This window comes from Monodon monoceros, unplaced genomic scaffold, assembly GCF_005190385.1.
Source record: "Monodon monoceros isolate NGI ecotype Baffin Bay Population unplaced genomic scaffold, NGI_Narwhal_1 Super_Scaffold_3, whole genome shotgun sequence".
NCBI lineage: Eukaryota > Metazoa > Chordata > Mammalia > Artiodactyla > Monodontidae > Monodon > Monodon monoceros.
The window spans coordinates 77,343,397-77,368,287 of NW_021703780.1; the positions used below are offsets into that span (position 1 = coordinate 77,343,397).

The window sequence follows — 24,891 nt, forward strand, 5'->3', positions numbered from 1 at the left end:
CGTGTCTCAAACTTGGCTGAACGCTAGGAATGACCTTGGGAACTCTTAAGAATCCCAACACCCAGGTCACACCCCAGGCCAATTAAATCAGAAGCTCCAGGGGTATGGCCCAGGCATCAGCATTTTACGAACTCCCCCTGTGATTCCAACACGCAGTCACGAAGCACATCTATTGACCCTGGGAATATTTAGGCAAAGGTTTCTCACAGGCAGTTTCTTTGGCTGTGATTTGCACCTGCTATGCTTTTTTCTTCCTTCCAGAGGCTGTGCCCAGCTCTGCACCCCTCGGAATAAACTGCTCAACACCCAGGTAACAACATATACCTAAAGAAGGCGGGTCTGGGTGTCTGGAGGGCCTCGTGCTTGCTATGCTTGGGTAAAGGCAGCCAAGCGTGGAGCAGAAAGGACAGAGCCAACTCTGCTCCAGAGGAGTAAACGATTGGGAGGGGGCTAGGGGTTTGTGATGGAGGAGTGTCTCCTTATTGGCTGTGTGCGCAGGCTTTCAATGGGAGAGATATACCTAACGGGGATTGTTCAAGGGAAATGCTGTACGGTGTCTGATGTGGTTCCCACCCCAAGACATAAGGAATCTGCCACAAAACCACAATATTCGCAGATACCTGGCATGCTTAGATCCCGGAAGGCGGCTGAGCTTTGTGTCCAGGCTGGCAAAGAGCCAGCTCTGAGCTGACTTCTGGTGACAAGAAGGCAGCCTAAACCTCGGCTTCGAGAGTCAAAACTCAACCACAGCAGCACTAAGTATGTTCATGGGTCAGAGTGCATTGGAGCACATGTGCTGGGCTCAGGGCACCCTGATGGAGACCCACTGGATTGAGGCCTGGGTAAGGCTACCAGCCAAGGTGGCTCCTGTGCTCCAATGAGAATCATTCATCAGCCTCTGTGAACACAGAGGACAATCGAATCCACAATGTCCATGAAAGAAAAAGCGTCCGATTCCAGAAAAAAAGTGGCATGGATTTCACATCTCCCATTTACCGTTGGCTTCTCCACAAGAAAACACATTTCTTCAAAGGCCCAGAGCTAAGTTATCATTTCAGAGACCCAGAGATCGGGTGTTCTTGACCCATCAAATGGATCAGATTTTTCAAGGTATCAACCAGTTGGCTTGCTCTTACCTGCCATTTTCATGAGGCTTTTTTCCCCTTCAACTAGCAGCCCCCTAACACCAAACCTGATCTACTATCTTGATAAGACACTTTCCTGATTCTTTCCAGCTGGGAAAGTTGCCTCTGTTGTCTAGGCCAGCAGTTCTCAATGCTGGCTGCACACAGGGACAGCCTGAGGGGTCATCTGCTTTAATATGTCACGTCTGGCCCCATCCCAGTCAATTAAATACATATTCCTGGGGTGAGAGTTGAAAATGGAGTTTTAAAGCTCTCCAGGTGAGTTTAAAGTCCAGTCAGGGTTTAAAACCTCAAATCCATCTCTTTTTCCATGATTTCTTTCCTCATCTGCATAGATTCCCCTTCTGTCTGCCGACTTTGCATCGCCCTTATCCTCCACTCCCCCCTCCACCTCCCTACTCAAAGTAGACAGTACATCTCTTCTACGTGGGTGAAAGAGGAGGGAAACACAGGGTAGGTAAACACCTCTGATTCCTTGTTCTTCAAAGGTGATGTCAGCAACCAGCAGCCTTGAAATTACTACCTGGAAGCTCACTTACATTACACTATCCTGCTAAATCAGAATCTGCATTTAAACAAAATTCCCCAAGTGGTATGAGTACACATTGGAGTTTGAGAAGCAGTGTTTTAATTAACACATAAGCCCACATCCTCATCCACAGGACCACCCTGAAGGCCTTCCTTGATGCACCAGGACTGGAATTCTATGCTCCAAACCCTCAGTTCTCCAAGACAGCGATTCTGTATGAAGCCCTGTCCTAAATGCTGCCATAGACACCGGTTCATTTTATCCTTGCGGCAGCTCTGTGACGTCAGTTTAGTATTATCCCTAAATGAAAGAAAACAATGTTCACAGAAGTGACATGATTTGTCCAAGTTAGTAAGTGACAGACTTGAGGTTTTGGTAGAGGTCTGTTTGATTCCAAAGTTGGTTCTCTTTACAGTAAAACAGGTGTCAAGGTGCTTCTCCCAGAAACGGGCAGGCACATAGAGCAGATGAGATGGCTCCTGCCATCCTAGCCCTTCTGGCGTTGCACGGAAGCTTCCTAGATCCTCTCTCTGATGATACCAGAGAAGGTGAGATCAGCTGTCCTACTCCAGCGGTGTATCACTGTCTCACCTTGGAAATGACCGAAAGGAGTGTCAGAATGGTGTTCACGGCACTGCTGAGAATCCTCCAGAGAGCACGGTCTGTTTGGCCCCTTCCTGGTGGAATTCTCCTGGATATGGAGTTCATTTCCTCTCCGGCAGAGAATCGGATCTCTTGAGTATTAAAGCTTATACTTGTCTTTCGTTTTCTCTTCTTCAAGCCAAAAAATCACCAAACCAGATGGTCCTTTCTCTGTCGTGAACAGGACATGTACAGTTTAAAGCAGTTGTAAAAAACGATTGGAACTTAGTTTTGAACAGAACCGAACCTTCCTACTTAGCTTATAGCTGGGGTCAGTACGGCCAAGCCGCTAAGTAAAACTACTTACTCTCTGGCCCACAAAGCCACCTCTTTTATCTTCTAAGCAGGATGATCAATGCCACAGACTAGGTTGAAAACTAGATCTCAGCAGAGGCCCCCGGCATTCCTTGAGCTTGTAAAATGGATAAGTAGACTGAATTGTCCTTTCTTCATAAAGGTGGCTGCCAAGACATGGGTCTGTATTAGTCATGGCAGCCCAGCTGGTAAAACAGTAACTCTCACACGCCAATCCAAAGAGCTGCTAATTTCTCGCTCACGTCACAGTCCAAGGCCAGGGGAAGGGGTGGGGGCAGCGGTGGGGGAGGGGCTATGCTTGGCTCCACCCAGACATTCAGGCCTAGGATTCTCCAAACATCCGCACCTGCCATCTTCCAGAAGTACACTGTCCAATACAGCAAGTCACTCGTCGTATGTGCTGTTTAAATGAAAAGCAAAAATTCACTTCCTCAGTTGCACGAGCCACATTTCCAGTTCTCGATAGCCACGTAAGACTAGAAGCTACTGTACTGGTGCAGAATAGAAGACTTCCATCATTCCAGAAAGTTCTATTGGACAGCTTGCTCTAAACTTTAGGGTCCTTCACTGGATTGTCTGTATCTGGCCTGCAGGAAGGAAGAGGAGAGAGGATGGAGGGTCAGTGAGGATTCAGATCAGGTGTGGGAATCACAGACATATTTCCCCTCAATTCCACCTGTAAAAACACAAGACCGGGCCCACCTTATGGCAGGGGCACTGGGAAGTGACAAGCAGCCCAGGAAGAAGCACAGAATCATAGACATGGGTGAGGCCTTGGGCATCCTGGTCCTGGTAGCCTTCTCAGATGTGCAATACTCCATTCCTTGTGTTTCTAGTAGAATTAGCCAATCTTCGAAGGAACACTGCCTTATTCTCAATTGTTGTAAATGTTAATTCTTGGTGAAAGACATGGAAATTAAGATGTCGGTGAGGGTTGACTCTTAGGTACAGAAAATCTTTGACAACAGTCAGCCACTTCACCTGACAGAGAAGGCCTCATGACATTCATGTCTTCAATGGCAGACCATGTGGAAAAGACTGTTTTTTTTACTCTGAATTGGGGTCGGCATATTCTGTAAAGAGCCAGATAGCAAATATTTTGGCCTCTGCAGGTCATGCAGTCCCTATCACAACTCAATTCTATAACTGTTGTGCAAAAGCATCAGAGATGAATGAATGTGACTGAGTTTTACTAAAGCTTTAATGTTTTTCTTTTAAAAAGGTGGTAGGTCAAATTTGGTCTGCAAACTTGGTTTGCTGACCTCTACCCTAAGTCTTTTACCAGGTCCTCTTCACTTTCTAACAAAATAACCCTTTCTTCTGTCCATCCCCTCCTAAAAGGATGGTTAAAAGAAAAATGGAAATAGTGATGCATGCATAGAACCAGCTCTCTGCTGTGCTAAGCACTTTACATGAGTTAGCTGAAGTTCATTTAATTCTCACAACCCTTTAAGTTAGATTTTGTGATGGCCCCATTTTACAGATGAGAAAGCTGAGGCACAGAGATGAAATGACTTGCCCAGTATCACACAGCAGGTAAAGGACAGAACTGGGATCAAAAGCCAGGTTTGGCTGATGCAGCTGAGATTCTAAATGCATGGCGTATACTTCACTGTAAGTCATTGGGGTGCACGGTATTATTGTTTAATATCCCCCAACATGCTAATCAGGGAAGAACTTACCTACAGACAATACTAAAGAGGAGGAATTAGATCCAGAGACGGAAAAAAAAAATTTATAGACACCAGTTGGTAGTCGGTGGGATTTATTTATGAATACCTAATGATGCCTGGGGGGAGGAGGCTAGAAGAATGAGGAGGAACTATGTAAACTATGCAGGGATCCAAGGTCTTACCATGGCAGATGAAGAAAATCACTACTGTGATGAACACATGGCTTATTAATGTGCCACGGTGGGTGCCCAACTTTAGCCCTCTCCCATCACGCGTGATAAAGAGAATTTTATCTTTGATGTTATCTTCTCCTTTCTCCAGTTCCTGGCTTGAACACAAAAAGCAATATCATGGAATTGGGTATAGAAAAATAGGCCCAGGTGGAATGGAAGAAAGGAGGTAAGATTTTTGTTTGTTACACATTTCCTGGGCTCGCCTTTGTTGTGGAAAGTCTGGGTAGTGGACAAACCAGAGAGAGAAGAGCATCCACAGGGATAAAAATCAATCTATGTACGGAGCTGCTGAGAACGGAAAAAGAAAAGCGCCTGCAGAGGCATGCAGGCTGATCTTGGGGAGATTTAGGGCTGGGACGGTGAATGAGAATTCTGGTATAACTGAGGAGTACAAGAGAATCAAGAAGGAAAGGGAGGGCTTCCCTGGTGGCACAGTGGTTGAGAGTCCGCCTGCCGATGCAGGGGACACGGGTTCGTGCCCCGGTCCGGGAAGATCCCCCATGCCGCGGAGCGGCCGGGCCCGTGAGCCATGGACGCTGAGCCTGCACGTCCGGAGCCTGTGCTCCGCAACGGGAGAGGCCACGGCAGTGAAAGGCCCACGTACTGCAAAAAAAAAAAAAAAGGGAAAAGGATTTTGAGAAATGTTACCACGGATAATGAATTGTACCCCTGACAACATTCTTTGGGAGCTGCAGGTGAAGCCCTGAATTATCATTATTATTATTTTTGCTTTTGAAGATGTGGCCCTATGCAGAGATTGGACCACGTGGGGCCATGGAATTTTTATTTGGTTACACACGCAAAGTGACTCCATTTTTTTTTTTTTTAACCTCTGAAATGGTTGGAATTATCCAAGTTGTATGCAAAAGAGAATTATAACAGGCATAGCTGTCCAAGAGTGGAATACAATAGCTCATGAGGTAGAAAATTCTCTTTCTCTAGAAGTGTTCATGTAACCATCTATTGTGAGGTTGAAGGGAGAAATTCATGAGTCACGTGGAAAAAGGGTTCTCCAACCTGATCAAACATCAAAAGAACCAGAGCTTTCACAATCCATAGGCCCAGGCCCCTTCTTTTTCTTTAATGGTATGGGACCCTAACCCTTTATAAAGTTTCTCTAGGGGATTCAGAGGTCTGGGAACCAATGATGCCAAGAGTTGGTCAAGGTGACCACTACTGCCTCTTCCAAGTTTGACATGACAGCATCGGCCTCCACAAACCTCTCCTTCATAAAAATATACAATGTATATGGTAGAGATACTGAGCCAATCAAAGCACAGTCTATTAAAAAGCAAGTGTGTCCAAAGGATCTCTCAAATAAATCCAGGGAACTAGAAGGCACAAAATCACTAAGAAGTTACATCCTACTTCTTTTTAGATCTGCTTGGATTTTACTCCTGAAAATCAATAGGTTGAAGCTCTAACCCCCTGCACCTCAGAAGGTGACTGTATTTGGAGACAGGATCTTTAAAGGTGTCATTAAGATAAAATGAGGTCAGATAAGGGATTAATATCTAACATACGTATTTATTTTCATACCCTTTATCCAGGTCTGTGGGGTACCACCCTTTTGCTGAATTCACTCCAAAAACCCCTTTCATGGGAAAAGAAAGTCAGATGGACAAAAAAGAGAAAACAGATTCTCAGGCCTGGCACAAAAATCCTTCTAGAAGTCCAGGTAATCATGGCTAAGAATTGTATCTGGAAAATGGCAAGTAAATGAAATTTTTATAAACGCAGTCCCACGTGAAAAGCTGTAAGAGAGCTTATGGCAAAGGCTAAGTTAAAGGATTTTTCTGTAAACTGAGTGTGTATATCAAGGTTTGGGTTTTTAAGGATTTTCTCCTAACTGCAAAAATAATATATATATTTATTGCAGAAAACATAAAACATTGAGAAAAACAGAAGAAAAAAAATCTCAAATATTCTCAATTCCATGGAATCTCAATTCCATGACCAAGAGATATTTTAAACATCTTAGAGCATATGTTTCCAAATGAACACAGATGCATATACATATATATGAATATATATGTACATGTAATAAATTGTTTTCAAAAAGTTGGAATCCAACTGTACATATTTCTTTAACATGCTTTTTTCCCACTTCATCTATCCTGAGCATTTTCTCACACTGCAAATATTGTTCTATAGCCAAGTTTCCAAAGGCTACAGAGAATCCTATTAAATACTGCTGCTGGCCACTGAGGTTGTTTCCAATTTTGATATGATAAGTAATGCTACCTGTCCACATTAATGTTATTTTAAAGCAAGACACGCAGATATAAGAAGTGATGCCAAGTGAAAGAGTGACATTGCTAAACGTCGTTTGATTTATCCTAAAACACTGAAGCAATGCTTTGGGAACGGGTTGACTGTCAAGTGTGCAAACACACCCCACTCCTTCTGGGGAGCTGGTGGGATGCTGGGCCAGACAAGCAGATCCCCTCAGGTTCGCCAATGCCCTGTTTGACACTCTGGCTCCCAGACTTAGAAAACCTCTCTCAGTTTCTCCAATAACAATAATACTACAGGGACATAAGAGGGAAAAAAAGTGGGTGGCTTCTGTCTGGGGCTGAACTGTGGCTCCTGAAAACCCATAGATTGAAGCTCTAACCCCCTGCACCTCAGAAGGTGACTGTATTGGGAGACAGGATCTTTAAAGATGTCATTAAGATAAAATGAGGTCAGATAAGGGATTAGTATCTAACATATATAAACAGGTCATACGACTCAGCATCAAAGAAACAAACAACCTGATTAAAAAATGGGCAGAAGAACTGAATAGACATTTTTCCAAAGAGGAAATGCAGATGGCCAACAGGCACATGAAAAGAGGCTCAACTTCGCTACTCATCAGGGAAATGCAAATCAAAACCACAGTGAGATATCACCTCACCCCTGTCAGAATGGCCGTCATCAAAAAGACCACAAATAACAAACGCTGCTGAGGGTGTGGAGAAAAGGGAACCCTTGTGCACTGTTGGTGGGAATGTAAATTGGTGCAGCCACTGTGGAGAACAGTATGGAGATTTCTAAAAAAAACTGAAAATAGAACTACCATATGATCCAGCAATTCTACTCTGGCTATATATTCCCAAAGCACTAATTCAACAAGAGACACACCCCAACGCTCAGAGCAGCACTATTTACAATAGCCACGACATGGAAACAACCTAAGCTTCCATCAACAGATGGATGGATAAAGAAGATGAGGTATATACACACACACACACACACACACACACACACACACATACACGCACACACAATGGAATACTACTGAGCCGTAAAAAAAAAAATGAAATTTTTCCATTTGCAGCAACATGGAGGGTATTATGCTAAGTGAAATAAGTCAGACAGAGAAAGATAAATACTGTATGATATCACTCATATGTGGAATCTAAAAAATACAACAAACTAGTGAATAGAACATAAAAGAAGCCGACTCACGGATATAGAGAACAAGATAGCAGTTACCAGTGGAGGGCAGGGAGGGGCCGTGTAAGGGTGGAGGAGGGAGGTACGAACTACTGGGTGTAAGACAGGCTCAAGGATGTACTGCACAACAAGGGGAAGACAGCCAAAATTTGTAATAACTGTAAATGGAAAGTAACCTTTAAAAGTTACATAAAAATTTAAAAAAAAAGATAAAATGAGGTCACATGGGTAGGCTTTAATCCAATATGACTGTGTCCTTTTTTTTTTTATGACTGTGTCCTCTCACCGCTGTGGCCTCTCCCGTTGTGGAGCACAGGCTCCGGACACGCAGGCTCAGTGGCCATGGCTCACGGGCCCAGCCACTCCGCGGCATGTGGGATCTTCCCGGACCGGGGCACGAACTCGTGTCCCCTGCATCGGCAGGTGGACTCTCAACCACTGCGCCACCAGGGAAGCCCAGCTGTGTCCTTCTAAGAAGAGGAGATTAGTACACAGACACACAGAGGGAAGATCATGGGAAGACACAGGGAGAAGACAGGCAGTCATCACATGCCAGGAGAGACACTTCAGAAGAAACCAATCCTGCTGACACCTTGATCTCAGACTTCCAGCCTCCAGAATCGTGAGAGAACGCATTTCTGATGTTTAAGCCACCCAGTTTGTGGTGCTTTGTTACGGCAGTTCCAGCAAACAAATACAGCTCCCTAACTCTTCTTAAGAGAAATTCTGTTAAAATGATTTTTTCCTTATAAAAGTAATAAACACCCCCCTTTTATTCCAGGGGAGTCAAACCCTTAAGAGCAGGCAGCTGTAGAGTCAGAGAAATGAGACATTTGGAGACACAGGACTCAGGAGCTAAGTGACCTTCAGTATAACCTTGATGTATGTGGCTCTCAGCATCCTTATATTGAAAATAAAGATCCTAACTCCTGTGATAAGTAACACCCACCTCCGGGCGGACACTGAACGTGACAGACAAATGTGAAAATCACCGAGCACAGGATGTAGGAGCACTGCATGAACGCTATTAGCCCGTGGCCTGGGCGAGCTCATCTCCATCCCAGCACATAAAGTGGGTCATGAGCAACCATACAATTTTTACAAAGAGAACTATGTGCTCAGAGCTTTTTGCTTTAAGGCAGACTTGCTTTGTTTAGCCCACACAATGCTTTTTAAAACTTCAAATTGGTTGTCAATATTTTAAAAATAGGAGGTGCTACATGGATTCTGGAGTTCTGCCTTTTTCGAAGAATCAGAAGATCTGGCAGTGCCGGGTCCTATTCTCTTATGGTCATGTTCAGCCGGGGCCACCTAGCAACTGCCCAGATGTCTGGCTCACTATGGTCCTTGGGCACAGAACTCATCCGTGTCACCTGCCAGGCCCTGTACTGAATTTGTAACCCAAGGCTTAATGTATAGACTAACTTTTATAAATAAAATACACACATATATATATATACATACACACAGAGAACGTGTGTGTGTGTTAAGTCACATACCTCATGACTTCATTATTTCAACACCTCTTCCTTTTAAAAAATCCACTTTGACTCAGGACACATATCTGTGATTCAACAAAACTGAAATCTAAAAATGCTATCACCCCATACATCCTGGAAAAATGAGTGAAACTTTACAATTTCCCTAATCAGATCTATTATTTTACACATGAGGTCACACAGCTAGTTTACAAACAGAAATTTAGCTTTGGAAGAGGGCTCACAAATTGTCTAGTCTTCATAAACCCTCACTTTGCTAGAAACCTCAGGGATTCAGGAAAAGTTTTTGTTATCTGATTCTATTTTTATGAGAAATAAAAGAGAAAGAAAGAAATGCAAACATTTAATCAGTCGTGTTTCTTTCTTTCCCTCCCAGCAATCCCCAAGTATCACCAAGATGCTCCCAGGTATTCCTAAAACAGGTTCACCTCCTCCCAGCCCTGTGAACCCCTGCGCTGTCTTGTATTAGTTGCTAGGTAACCGAAGAAGATTTATGCACATCTATCGTTAATTTCAAAGACAGTTTTCAGCTCTGCCATAAACAGCACGAGAAGCAGACACCACACTTGCCTAAGAGAGACTCCTCTCGCCTTCCCTGAGATGAGGCATTCCAGGGCACGTCTGCAAGATACAATATATCCTGGTAAATGTCCAACTGTCTGCAAAAGCAGTTCAGCAAATCTGAGACATCTGGGCCCAGCTCCAGTGCCCTCTCGTGCCTCCAGTGCCAAATCCATCAGAAGTTTCATTCAAAGACCATGGTCTGCCCTCTTAGTTTGTCTGTGTGAAATCTAATCTTGTGCTTTTCTCCCCCGTCCTTCCCAGCAGCACCAATATTCAGTCTTGGAATGGAAAACTTTGTATCCCAGAATTATCTGCAAAATTATTTCTCAAGCCAGTGGTTTCATTACGTTTTTAAAGGCTCCTGTTAAGCACAAGTACCATTTATACTGGTTTGGATGACATGTACGGCTTTTATTGCCACTGCGTGGTAAGTGATGGGTGGACTCAATTTGTATGATGGCCCCCCCAAACCAAAGTTTTATAGCGAGATCATAGTTATAAGGATCTTGTACATTTGGGAAGCAGTTCATGTTTTACTAGGAGCTTCCCTGAGCATCCCACCATGGCATCCTTGCTGCAACTCCATGAGAGGCCTGGTTCATGGCATTGTCACTTCTGGCTTAGATGACTTCCAGGGTTCAAAAGTCGGCCAACTGATGGTCCAGCTTTGTTGATTCCTAATTTCTCTTCCACATAAGCTCCCAGGAGATCGCTCTAAAACAGAAACCTGAACATGCCGATTTAAACCAGCCAATGACAGTTCATCATTTACATGATCCAAGTTCACATTCCTTAGCATGAAGACAAGGGCATCCGTCACCTAGTCCCTCTCTCTTCATCTCGTCTCCCATCACCTCATCTGATGTTTTGCATCCCACCGGCACTGCCTTTGGTACAGTTCCCTGTACGTCACACTGTTTCTGACCCCGGGGCCTTGATCATAGTGTTTACTCTGCTTCCAAAGCATACACTCCCAGCATCCAATTCCTACAGCATCTCCTCCAGGAAACATTCTCTGATGCCCCTCCCCCACCTCATCCTGGCTGAGTTAGATGCCCCTCCCCTGTGCTTCCAGAATACTCAATACGTAGCTCTCTCAGTGCATCTGTGGAATTCCTTTATAATGTTCTGTTCATCTGTCTCCCTCACTATATGCTTGAGTTTTTCCAAGGCAGTGTCTATATACCATCTACTTCCTTTTGGTATCCGCAGAGCCTAGCACAGTGTCTACCTTCATGATCCTCATTGCGTTGAAGGGAAGGCGTGAAGAAAAAAGGGAGAGAGATTGTAAGAGGGAGGCCAGTAGCACCATCAGCCTGATCCACAGATAAGGCAACCCAGGCTCTGAGACCCCAGGCAACGCATTTAACAAGCAGAAGATCCGGAATGTGAAGAGGGAGAAGGATCTTTAGAAATGATCCAACCCATCCTTTAATATAGTGGAAAGAGCTCCTGCTTGATTACTTCCAAGGATGGGGTGCTCGTTGCCTCCCCTCTGTCAGCCATGCCCGTTGTCGGTCAGCTAGACCGTGAGACGGTTCTTTCTTGGGTGGTGCGGAAACCAGCTTCCCCATGGTTCGCATCAGCCTGGTTCTGCTTTGGTCTTCTGCTCTCAGACACTTCCTTTTGGCAGAGCAGAAAACTCAGCCTTCCCGGTGCGTGGAGAAAGCACCCTCAAGTTGTTCCTGCCTCTCTCAATCATCATCAAAAATGCAAAAATAACCAGATTCCTGGCCTGAACATACACGCTTTCCATGCACTCTCTAATCCAAACCTCCCTGAAACGCAGTGGAAAAACATGTCCAAGATCACACAGCTAGACTGCCACAGATCAGGCCTAGACCCCGAGGGCTGCACTCCAAGTTTATGTATTTAACTACCGCACAATACTCTTGCCTGGGTGAGCCCTTCAGCCATCCGACAGTGAAAAGCTAAGCAGATTAAAGGTACGTAATTCGCACACTCTCCCTGTTTTTTGTTGTTTTGGTTTTTTTCTTCCTCTAATACCAGCTTGACGGGGATCTCTCTCCTCTGAGGTTTGTTTTTAAAAATGAGTTTCTTTCTTATCCCTCCTTTCTCCCCAGCCCCAGGAAAAAGGTCACTGGGTTGCCGGCTCTGCAAACGCCGTGTTATTCACGGGGTGCTGCACCAGGACAAGCCAACTCATTAGTTTCAAAGCCTCAAATTAATCTTACATTACTGTTCCCGAAGGTGAAAGGTCATTTTTTTATCTTCTTAGCTGTATCCACCCCACCCCCCCACCGCCCCCACCCCGGGAGGAAACTGGATCTTTATGCAGGAAGAGACCCCTCCCTCACTGGACCAGCTGTTTATGTTTCTCTTCTTTGTTGTGAGTGAAATTGTACACAGAGAGGCGGGATTGTTTGAAAAACCCAGAGGTTGTTTTAAAAGTAGGAGAGTTTTGTAAACCATGGGGCAGAGACATGATGAAGAGGCTGGCACTGGGAGTGTTGAAAAAAGCTAGAGACAGTTGGCTCTGCCAGAAGGAAGCCCATGGCAACTAGAAGCAAAGTCCCTTCTCTGCCCTCCAGTTTTGCAATCCCCCTCTGGCACCCTCTAGTGGCAGAACCTAGCATGGCACCAGGTGGCTGGGAGAAAGGACAGTTCCGGCCACCAAACAGTGGTGACTTTGAGGCTGAGAGACGACAGTTTAATAACTGGCACCAGCCACTGTACCTAGAGCAAGGCTATGTGCTAAATGCGATCAGCCTGGTGTGCGGAGCTGCTGGTGGGATGGCAGCGCTCCACGTTCATGGAATGGTCCGAGCTCGGTCCTAATAACCTCCCAAATCATGAGAGGGACACAGAATGAGACGTGGTTCCCGGGTTGGGCTGCCCCAGTTACACTGAAATTCCTTCTGGGTAGCCCTGGCCGGATCAAAGCTGCATTGAGGAACACTGCCTGCTCGTGTTCACAAGAGCTGTTGTCTCATCCCTAATGGTGAAATCGGAGCGAATACGTGGACCAGTGTTTGCTTTCCCTCACCCAGGCCTTCTTCCAACATTCTCTCCCAGCCCCACAGGGAGATGTGGCATTTAAGGGAGGGTGGGGAGTGGAGTGTGATGGGTGACCCCTGAGGAAGAGAGAAAAGGTAGCCTTCTCTTTACATCTCTAAGTGTTTCTCCCTGACAGAAGCCCTGGAGAAAGCACAAGCTGTCGTGCAGCTGTGGGGTATGATACTGCCAGAATGAGACAGAAATTTGTCCTTTCCCAGTGTGCTGTCCATCAAAAGTTCCCCATGAATATCTTGGAGCCAAAAGTCATTCCTTAAAGATAGCAGCCGCTAAACAGAGCAGGGAAAAAGGTCAAGAGAGAAGGTGGGATTTGGAGGAAGCAGGCAAAATATAGCCACTTGAGTTTTTAATTCAACTTCATTTTAAATGATATTCAGCAAGAAGTTGAATGACCCCATGAAAAAGGGCAAGGGGGTTATATTTATTGCATGTGATGCTTCCAATTCAGTTTACTTCTCTCTCAAAGACAGAGAGGCAGCAGGGCGCGAACCGCACCAGAGATGAAAGCCCCAAGAGTGCAACTGAGGACTGGGGCTGGAAAGAAAGAACGGCTCTCGATCAGGTCCAGGTGTGGACCCAGCAATTATTCCAGCCACTACTTTTCACCTCCAAGTGGAGCTGGCATGGTGGGGAAGGAGGGCAAGTTGCCAAGTAGTAACCTGCCAGTTGGCTGAAGCCACCTAACCCATTCCAGCCTGGAAAGGGATGGAAGTTAGGGACAAGGTCATGTTAACTTGGGTGGCTCATCAAACACTGGGTCCTGGGCCTCCCTACCTGGCCAATTGATGACTGGTTCTTAGCTCCAGTTGAGCTCCACCCTACACAGATGGGTGTAGACATGAACAAGCCTGGCTCCCGGCTGAACATGGAGCCAAGGGTACAGGTTTCTACATCCTCTTCAGGGATGGGGTATTGAGAGTCAGTCACTCTGCCTGCTCAGCATTTCTACCTTCTCCTGGTAAGAGCAGCGTGAGTTTCCTGTGGGAGATCACTGCTTCTTCACTTTCAGCAATTATGTCTTCGTTCTAGATTCTTCTCTTTCCCCTTCACCCCAGCTCTAGGAAGAGACCTAAGTTTGGCCAATTGAAATCAATCTTGGGATTTTTGTTGGAACCATCAGGAAGGAAAAGTTCTCTTCTGGGAGCAGTGGTTGGGAGAATAGCGTGTGCATCCCTCACCTATGGCCACGAGGCTACATCACAGACCCTCCCACAGCTCAGGGGCACAGTAAGCACTGCTGCCACACTGACAGCTCTGTGGATTCGCCGGCACGCTTCTGCCTCTGGCTCACATCCGTGGTCGGTGGGGCAGCTCTGCTCTAAATGTCTTTTTTCCCTCCAGGACCAGCAGGCTACCTGCGGCATACTCTCACACTGATTCCAGAAGCGTAAGAGCAGGCAATTCTTCTTGAGGGCGAGGCTCGAAACTGGCACACTGTCATTTCCAAGCACATGCTTTTGGCCAGAAGCGGTTACATGGTCACGCCCAACATCAGCGGTGGATGCAGTCACCGGCTGAGGGTAGGCATGCAGGAAGGGTGCCGAATTGGGCGCCTTTGTGCAATCACGTGGGGTAAGCCACCTTCCCTGGTGGCCACTTTACCACCTGATGGGACCAGTCTGCCTGAATGAAGCCACCAGAAAAGAGAGCAAAGGCAAGAGTTGGAGACATAAATGTGATAATATCGTTGGAGTCCCTGAATCCTGCTGTGTGTCCTGACTTTTCACTTACTTTAATTGTTGAAGTCCGTTTCAATTGGGTTTCTGTTGTTTGCAACAAAAAGACACCTGACTGATCTGTATCAGTCAGGACACTCGGGAAGTCTACAGTGTCAAGCCAGAGAGACGAGAGGCAGGATCCCAAGAGAAGGCAAGATAGAACAAGCGGGTTCTAGAAGCTGAGCCCAGAATGGCTGCCAGAGGCCACTGGGCTTGGATCATGAAGCATCTCACGAGATGCCCACAGAAGGCCAGTGGGAGCGCTAGAGGACACTGCCATTTGATCACTGTGGACCAAAGGACTACATGGGCTCTTGTTTCTCCAGCATCTGACAGAAACGGATGAAGCCGATCAGAGGAGGCCCTGCTGACTCAGCCCTGCTGCCCCTCCCCCGCAAAGGAAAAACAACTTAAGCTCTGGAAAAGTACCACCAGGACTTCTAGGGTTGTAGGTACTAGACGAAGTCCTTGAACCTGTGATTCTAAAAAAGGAACCAAAGATTTGAGAGGAGCAGAGGAGACCCTTGGCCTAAGAGGAAGGATCACAAGGAGGCTCATATCTAAATAGCCTTAGCAACAACATTAACTACAGACAGTACTATTTATTGAAAATGAGCCACACGCCAAGCACAGGGCTAAGGAATTGTCATGTATTAGGACACCTAATCCTGTCAAGAAACCCGAAAGGGTATTTTATCGCCATTTGACAAACAAGGAAGATGGAGTTAGAGACGTTCCATCCCTGTCCAAGGTCCTCAGGCTGAACCTCTGTCCTGCCCCAGAGCCCCTGAAGTTTAGACCAGGCTTCGAGCCTCCCTCACTACGATTTTCTTTGATCTTTCTGACCTCAGAGCCCGCAGGGACCTTTTAATGAATACTTCCTTCCCTTGCCCTTTTATAGCCTACTGTTCTTTGAAATGGGGGTCCAACATCAGACTGGAGAGAAAAATACCCTCTCTGTCAAAAACTTTGCTAGAGTCTCACTTTGGAGGGCAGTTGTGGTTTCCTGCCCACACTCAGCCCCTCTTCCTCCGGTTAAGAGCACCCAGGTTTCCTTTGGGGAATCATCTTCTCCCATCCCTCAGTTCAGGTGACTGAGGTGGGCCTGGACCCACACAGGTGATGCTGCACCCCTGCTCCCTACTCTAGGGCTGGGCATCTGAGCCTCAGCTCCCCACTGGTGCAGTCCATGACATGAGTCAGAGAGGTACATGAGATGCTGGGGCCAGAGTCTACTAGCTGGGCGACCTTGGGCCACTTACCTAAGCACTTCTGTGCCTCAGTTTTTCCGTCTGTAAAATGGGATGATAATAATATCCTCCCCCCCAACCTCTGTAGAGTTGTTATAAGGAAGCATTAAGATGATGCACGTAAAGAACGCTTTACACACCCTCAGCAAGATACAGCCGGGATCACTGCTAATCCAGGCATGGGCACACTACCTGTCCAGGCTGATGGGAATCTTTGCTAGGATTTTATTGGAAGTACTGAGCAAGCCGCATTCCCCACCCCGTCCCTCCTTCCTCCTTCTCTCTCTCTCTGGTGGGGATATTAGGCAGTGGGCTGTGGACCTGGAACAGAGAGTGGGAAGGAGAGTGGAGAGGTGCAGAGACAGATTTTTCTCAGCTTTGTTCGGGGACCTGGGTCTGGCTGTGCTTGCGGTCACCACTTCCCTGGACTTGGAGGTAGTGTGTGCCAATGATTCCCTTTGTGGGGAAAAGCAGTTTTCGATGGAGTCAGGGTGGGAACGGGGCAGCAGAGTGGAAAGGGTAAGGATTGTTGGAATATGTTCAGACCTCAGCATCTTCTGACTTTTCTCTCCTCTCTCAACCCACGAGACACACAGAGCAGTAAACTAGGACAGGGGAGGAAAGATATAGAACCTTTATGGTATTTAATCTTTCCTTCCCTCCCGCTCTCAAGTCAGGCCAAAGGATACAGTCACTTTGGTACAACACGTAGCCGGGTACGCATCTCAGCTCAGCCATTCCCCAATTATGAAAACATGGACAAATTTTTGCAAAGCCCTGGTTCAACCATACCAAATGATCATTTTTGCAGGTCAAGAAATGGTTGAATATTGACAGTTTCACACTGATCAACCTAATAGTCCCCATCTGAATGGGGCTTTGCTAGGATTAAATAAGATGACACATGTGCATTTCTTAGCACGATGCCTGGCACTGAGGTACTGACTCTTAAGTGTTAATTGCTACTACAGTGATGATGATGCAGAAACAGTCACAAAGCAAAGCAAAGAGAGACAGCCTCAGCTAACAGCAGCAGTTTTCCAACTTGACTGAAAATTCTGCTTATTTTCCCCTAAATCTTGCTCTTTGGGATTTTCGCAATTTCTGTCTTCACCCGGACAGGGAGGCAAAAGGTTCACAAAATAAACCAGGACCCTTCAGGCCTCAGTGGCTCTTCTTTATTGAGAAGACCCCCTGGAAAGCTCAGGGTTGTGAGAAGTTCTGATGACGGGGAGGGAGAAGAGGACAGGGGAGGGAGGAGGGGCTGTTTGAGAATCGTCACTTTTTTTTTTTTTTTTTTTTGCGGTATGTGGGCCTCTCACTGTTGCGGCCTCTCCCGTTGCGGAGCACAGGCTCCGGACGCGCAGGCTCAGCGGCCATGGCTCACGGGCCCAGCCGCTCCGCGGCACGTGGGATCTTCCCAGACCGGGGCACGAACCCGCGTCCCCTGCATCGGCAGGCGGACTCTCAACCACTGCGCCACCAGGGAAGCCCGTCACTCATATTTTTAAATATCTTGACGTCAATAAAACAGCTTCCAGTTCGTGACAACTGAGGCTTTTGTTTTGATCATGGGTTTCTCACCCACCAGCCAATTATTCTGGTTAAAGCAGAGCATTTGTTTTCTGAAAGGTGACAATTCGATGCATAGTTGTTCTCATTTCCTGAGCCTTCCAGGTGCGGCCACCAAGTTATTTAGGCTGTGCCTCCCAGCTTGGGGCCTTTGGACACATTATCCCCTGAATCCAAATGCTTTCCCCTCCTTCTGCACCCTCATTCACTCGTACAGCACTCTCGCTTTAGTGCGACCTTGTGGTGTGTTTTTAGACACTCCAGATCCATCGGCCCTTTGTGATTTGCCCTCATATTACTTGCTAATTCCCAGTGGTTTTTGTCACTGGACACCAAGCTCCAGAGGACAGGTGCTGACTGGGTTGACTTTATTCTGCAATGTCCCCAGGACCTCGCCTGAGGCATTGTCCATGGTGGATACTCAGCAATATATGTTAAATTACAAATTCATCTTTCAGTAATTAATAGTTCATTCAGGGCTTCCCTGTTGGCGCAGTGGTTGAGAGTCCGCCTGCCGATGCAGGGGACGCGGGTTCGTGCCCCGGTCTGGGAAGATCCCACGTGCCGCGGAGCGGCTGGGCCCGTGAGCCATGGCCGCTGAGCCTGTGCGTCCGGAGCCTGTGCTCCTCAACGGGAGAGGCCACAACAGTGAGAGGCCCGCGTACAGCGCAAAAAAAAAAAAAAAAAAAAAAAAAATAGTTCATTCAATAAATTCATTAATCAGTGACAGAGGCTTGGACCTTCCCCATGGGAAACAAGGTAAGTTTTTGAATTGGGATGCAGGGGATGGTAGCAAGGATGCCACCTGGTCCTCCGTCTGACAGGAGAACAAGAGGAAGGGAAAATCCTTTGATTTGAACATCTTCCAACTCGTGATATCTGGGAAAGGGGACTGAAAGACATTTCCAGCATTGTGTAAAGTGTCCTACCCATGCAACAGAGACAAATGGGAACCAATCCTGAGCTTCAGACATGACTAATAGCGTAGAACGAGCAAGTGTCAGTGATTCGTTTGAAGTGAACAATGATAATGCAGAACGGAGGAATTCTACATTAGAATTAGCTGGGGGTAAAGGTAAGGGACACTTCCTCCATCACCAGGAGACAGCGTACTAATCACAGATCCGTGGGTAGGCCTGGGCTAGCGGCAGTGCTGGTATTTACACCCAGTTGGCCAGAGTTATTGGATTTTGCAAAAAGGAACAACAATCACAGCAGATGTAGGGAGGGAACATTTTGTTTGGGCTACACTCACCAATCAAACTCGAATTAATCTGCTGTCCATGGCTATCTCGCCTGCGAGACAGGGAGCCTCCCAAGGTCAGAAACTGGGCTTTGCCTTACTTTTCAATTTCTGTTATCTGGAAGCAATGTCTTTGGATGAACGAATGAATGATTCCTATTACTGCCACATGGCCTCTCTCCCCCAGTGAAACAAAGTACAACCCGAATCTACGGGTCAAGATAATTCTCACTCCATAAAATCCCCGTTATCGAGAAACACCTGTTTACAGAATACTTACAGTGCACTAGGCAAGCATCCTGTACTTTGAAAGGCACGTGGGGACTATAGGCTCAAAGAGTCTAAAACCTGATTAGACAAAACAAAGTAAAATCTCTTTTGGCTTCATGTAACAGAAGCTCACTCAATTTAACTCAACTAAGACAAAAAGAAAAGAAAAGGTTATGGAATCCAAGTTTAGGCACCAGAGATTAGCCTGGTGACACAGGCATGAGAACCAAAAACCAAGAACAGAGGTGACTGCACTGCCTCACTCAGGCCGTTGCATCCACTTACTCATCTTGCATGTGACCCAAGATGGCGGCCAGCCCCAACTCAACATTATGACCTTGAAGGTCAAGCGCTCACCGTAACTGATTCATCATGGCTGTGGAAGGTGTAGATGACATGATTCGCTGCCTACCTACCTCGACTATGTGCAAGCTGCCCCCAGAAGGCATGGCAAACAGTACTGACATTTCAAATAAAGGCAAAATGATCCACAAACAGGAAAAGATAAGGCAGGAAGGGGCAAAGGGCACAGGGTGTAAAAAGTGAAGCTTTGGTTTCTGCAAAAGGAAATGCAGCAGAGAGAAGAAGGTCTCAAATTCCCAAACTCAGCTGTAATAAGGAGTTCTTCTCTCCCACAAGTCCTGGTTGTGAGTAATCAAGGAGAAAATGGTCTGTGAGAAAAACACACAACAATGTTACTTACCTTCTATGTGTATATATGCATGTAGGAAAATGCAAAGTACAAGCTCAGGAAAGATAGACCCCCAAACCTGGAACCTCCAGTAAAGAGGGTCAGCATCATGATTAAGAGTGGTGGTCCACGTCAGACCTACTGGAGAATGGACTCGAGGACACGGGGAGGGGGAAGGGTAAGCTGGGACAAAGTGACGTAAAATGTAAAATAGATAGCTAGTGGGAAGCAGCCGCATAGCACAGGGAGATCAGCTCGGTGCTCTGTGACCGCCTGGAGGGGTGGGATAGGGAGGGTGGGAGGGAGGGAGATGCAAGAGAGAGGAGATATGGGGCTATATGTATATGTATAACTGATTCACTTTCTTATAAAGCAGAAACTAATACACCATTGTAAAGCAATTATACTCCAATAAAGATGTTAAAAAAAAAAAAAGAGTGGTGGTCCAAGGGAAGTTTAGCCTCATCTATGATGTAGTAAGTTTTTTAAAAAGGAGAATGGATTCATCTCTTACTTGGGTAATTGAAGTTTAATTGCTTAAATAAGAAAACTGGCTTAGAGCATGCTTCTCCAGGGAACTTCAAGAAGCTTAGCTGGCTGATTTCCCTGAGGCCAGGTCAGGGTCCAGCCTCCCACCCACCCACCCACCGTGTGGTCCCGGATTTTAAGAGGTGGGTCTGCCAACTTAATTACTAACTCAACTGAAAAAGTGACTTTTTGGAGAGTAGTATTAATTTTGATGTCAACACGTCAATTTCTTTTTTTTTTTTTAAAAGAAAGCATCTGGTTATGTTCTTCCAACTATTGTTAAAGCAAAATTAGATGGGAAGACAAATGCGCACAAATTACTATTTTGGGAGACTCTTGAGAACATAAAAATATGAAATAAACAGCATCAAGAAAATGCGTTCAGGGCTTCCCTGGTTGCGCAGTGGTTGAGAGTCTGCCTGCCGATGCAGGGGACGCGGGTTCGTGCCCCGGTCCGGGAAGATCCCACATGTCGCGGAGCGGCTGGGCCCGTGAGCCATGGCCGCTGAGCCTGCGCGTCCGGAGCCTGTGCTCCGCAACGGAAGAGGCCACAACAGTGAGAGGCCCGCGTACCGCAAAAAAAAAAAAAAAGAAAAGAAAATGCATTCAGCTGTGGATAGGGTATAACTGCTTCCTCCATTCTTTCTTGGTGAATTTCAGGCACACACCTCCTTCCTAAATCCTGTTCTTAACAATTCTCAGGAGCTTAGGGGTGAAAAATCATACAACCAACACTTAAAAATGGTCAATGGATCAGACATGTAATGGAGAATTTATAGCCACAGATCTTCCTAAATCTCCGAGCTAACCGTTGGTCTCAACTGCTTCCTCTACAATCTTGACCAAATCCACTGCATAAACCACAAAATACTTACACAGTCTTCATGTGTAAAGCACTTTGTACTTTTCTTTTCTCCCAGCCTGCTAGAACTGGTATCAAATTCTCCCTCCTGCTGGGCCCATATTGTTAAAAAAAAAAAGATTCCCTGGCCTCTTTATGCCTCCCTCCAAGGCATTCTGAATATCCCCTACTTCATAGGAGAAACTAAAAATAATTCAAAGCTCCTTTTTGTTACTCTTTACCAGAAACTGGGAGGAATCAGCAAACTCAACTACAAGAATTAGGTAAGTGTGTTCTTTGACTATACTTGGCCCATGGAAATGAAGGGTTTCTTTAAAGACCAGGAATCCCGAGGTCACCTAAAGATCATGGATAGTGTTGAGGAAGGAGTCATCTACGGGCTAGAAGGACAAGGAAGACAGACCTGGGAAACCTAAGTTAAGAAACTGCAGGCTACAGAGTGGCCTGGACATAGGAATAATCACAGTCAACAGATAGAGAGGAGCCTCCAGCTGCAGACATCATCATAAGATCTCCTTCAATTCTCATCATAACCCAGGCTGCATCCCCATTTTACAGATGAGAAAACCGGAGGCTAGAGAGGTAAGGTCACATAATCAGTAGGCAGAGGAGATGGACCTTTAACCAAGGCAGTCTGACTCTAGTATTTGTGTGCAGAACTGCTAGGAAGTAAGGAAGGGAGGGAGGGAGGGATGGTCAGTTTGAAAGAGACTAGAATTGAGAAATTCAGGCTCTGGAACAGTCAGCAAACATCTTGAACCTAAGCAATGCTTGGAGGCGGAAATAAGCTGAGGTTCACAGAGCAACCAGGGATGTCAATCCAGCGAAACCAGACTGCACATACATGCCAAAGGAAGACACGTCAATCTGGGACCTAATGGAAACAGATGACACACTCAAATTAGGATAATTGGAGGAAGGTTTATTTAGAAAGGGCCTATTTAAATAGCTGCGGGCGCAAAGGACCATAAGGGCTAGTGCAATCACCCAGGGCTGGGAGCAGCTAAGGGGTCATGTCCTCAGATCTGAAGGGACGGGGGAGGGAGCTGTTAGCAGAGCTGACAGCACTGCACAGAGGGGTTAGCCTGAGAGAAGCCAAGACCTTAGTCTAGAGAGCACACCTGGCCAAGGTGACCTTGAAAGGAAGGGCCAACAACCCCCCCCCCACACACACACACTCCTTCTCTGCTCCTTCCCTCCAGTCTCCCCTGGGCTCTACACAGGCAGACCCCACCTGAATGCCATAGGGTAAGGATGCCCTGTGACAGTCAGCCAGACACCAGGCACAGCGGAGGCGGTAGGGGGAACCCACGATGCCCACCTTGAGGATGAAGACAGTGCTTTTACCAAGAGACAGTGCAGAGGAGTGGGTAGATAAGGGCTGAGGGTTATGTACTGGCTCGTGTGTGGAGTCATAACGTCACATGAAAACCCACCCTCAGCCACTGGGTGGGAAATGCCATTTCCACAGAGGGTTGGCTAAGACCTGGGTGAAGCACTTCATGGTGGTGCAGGTTCCGGGAGCCCCGGGGATGTTTCCCTCCATGATACCACGTAGCACAGGGCCTCACAGAGGATGTACCGACACCTACTAGGGCTGCTGGAGCGCTGGACATGGGTACTCAGGAGAAGGACGGCCAGCCTTCCGGGCCAACAAACAGAGGTGAGAAGGGTGATTGATCAGTCAGACCACTGATCCTTCCACCTCTCACTCAAAGGCACAATTAGGAAGGCATCTCTTTGTTCATATCTGGACCCCACTCCCAAGGGACTAAGGGACCTTGGTGATAGAGTTGGGCATGAGCCATGTTCAGAAAAATTTTAAAAAAAGGAACATGTCGTTCAAGCAGAGGACTCTCTATGTTCTTAAGGGCTTGGACATGTAGTGAAAGTAAAAGTAGAAAAAACAAACAAAATGCCTCTTTACACTGGGCTGTGTGTGGCTAGAACCACAGCTCTTGTTCAAGAAGCTGGGCATCTAGTCAGGACACCCAGAGCGTGCAAGTCTTCAGGACGGTGAGAAAGGAAGCCAAGGATCTGCAGGGCGCTGAACACAGGACAGCCAGCCCTGGGAGCAGACAAGGCTGCCCCGATGACAGGGGCTTCGTGTTATTCTGGGTCACGGCCTGATGAGGGGCCAGTCCACGAGGAACACTACACTCCTCTGGAAGATACTGGAAATTAGGTGCCCATCAACTCAGGTTTCCTTATGCAACCGGCTGGAGGCAAGCTGCTCCTAATACAGCCGAGAGTAGAAATTACCCTAAGGTGGAAACACACAACAGCGCCCATCAGGGCGGACCTGTCTCTGGAGGAAATCGATGCCACTGCCCACTATGAGCTGGAATTTCCAACCACTGAATTTCCAGATTTGCCAACCGACCGTCGCTTAAAAGCAAAGTCTACATAGGTGAAATTTTAGAACCGAGACATATGTGATTGTAGTGCTGCTTCCTGGGGACCAGGTATTTTCTTATTTACATTTTAAACCTTAAAAAAAAACTTTTGAGGAAGTTGTCTGGTTTATAAAATTGCAAGAGAAAATTAAAGACAAGGGCACAGAAAAGGAAGCGGGATTTCTTTAGTCAGTGAATGAATGAAGGGATTTTGTTTTGAACGCACATGCCATGAACTAGAACATAAGCTTGTTCTTTATCCCCACTAAATACATGTTGAATAAATATTGAAAGAATTTTAGCATGAAAAAGTAAGAAAGTAACAGCCTGCCCCAGACAGCGCCCTGTGGATAGTGAACACTGACAGAGATTTTTCTTGGGGAAGTATGAGCCTCTAGTCCCACAAATGAACAAAATGTGTCAAACGCAGAACATGGCTTTGCTGGTTGATTTTCCTGTCTTTTATGTTGACTTCGGACAAACTCAAGTTCATTGAGCATTTGCTCTATGCCAGGCTCTAAATGTTGAATATGGTTTATTTTATTTAATACCTACGGGACTTTCAAGGATACAAAGACTTTGATCTCAGACACGTGGTTATTTAAATTTCTTATAATTAAACAAAATTTAAAATTCAGCTCCTATATTTTAAATTAGTCATATATCAAGTATGCAAGAGCCACACGTGGCTACAGATTACCACACTGCACGGCGCAGATACAGGACATTTCCATCATCACAGGAAGGACTGTTGGACAGCACAGTCCTTCTAGATCCTTCAGAGCTGTTTCCACCTCCTCTGAAATCATTTTAGGCAGAAAAGCTGCCATTAATTGAGCACGTCCTCTGGGCTGTACAAGGTTCTGGGTCAGTTATGTAAGATCATCTCACCCTATTTTAGAGATGAAAGATCTTGAACACAGACAGGCTAAGTAACTTTCTCACCATCACACAGCAAGTGAGTTGCAGAGCCATGGCTTTGCTCATTCAGGTGACGCCACCTTCCAAGGGCATCCTCCGACCCCAAGTGTTAGTGAAAGCAGCACCAGGGATAAGAAAGAAATGCTGAGGATTCTGGCCTTCCTGACAGAGAAGTGGCCACACACCTCTGGGGTCAGATAGATAGGCTAGACGACCAAGCCCAGTCTTGCCAGTGACTACCTGGGTGACAATGGCCAAGTCATTTATCCTAAGTATATGTAAAATGGGGGCTGCTTACAGCATCTACCTTGTAAAACTAAGAGGATTAAATGAGACGGTACGCGGAAAGCACTTAGCCCAGTA

General features: G+C 46.3%; 1 protein-coding gene across 1 annotated transcript in view; it reads right to left on the minus strand.

Moving 5' to 3' along the window:
• Window positions 1-3,193: 3,193 nt before the first annotated feature.
• The window catches only part of ADAMTS9 (ADAM metallopeptidase with thrombospondin type 1 motif 9), a 220,343-nt gene continuing 198,645 nt past the window's right edge, over window positions 3,194-24,891 (minus strand). Inside the window, exon 41 of the transcript XR_003796732.1 lies at window positions 3,194-3,218. The gene's annotated coding sequence lies outside the window, so the exon portion shown is untranslated. The remainder of the gene's footprint in view (window positions 3,219-24,891) is intronic.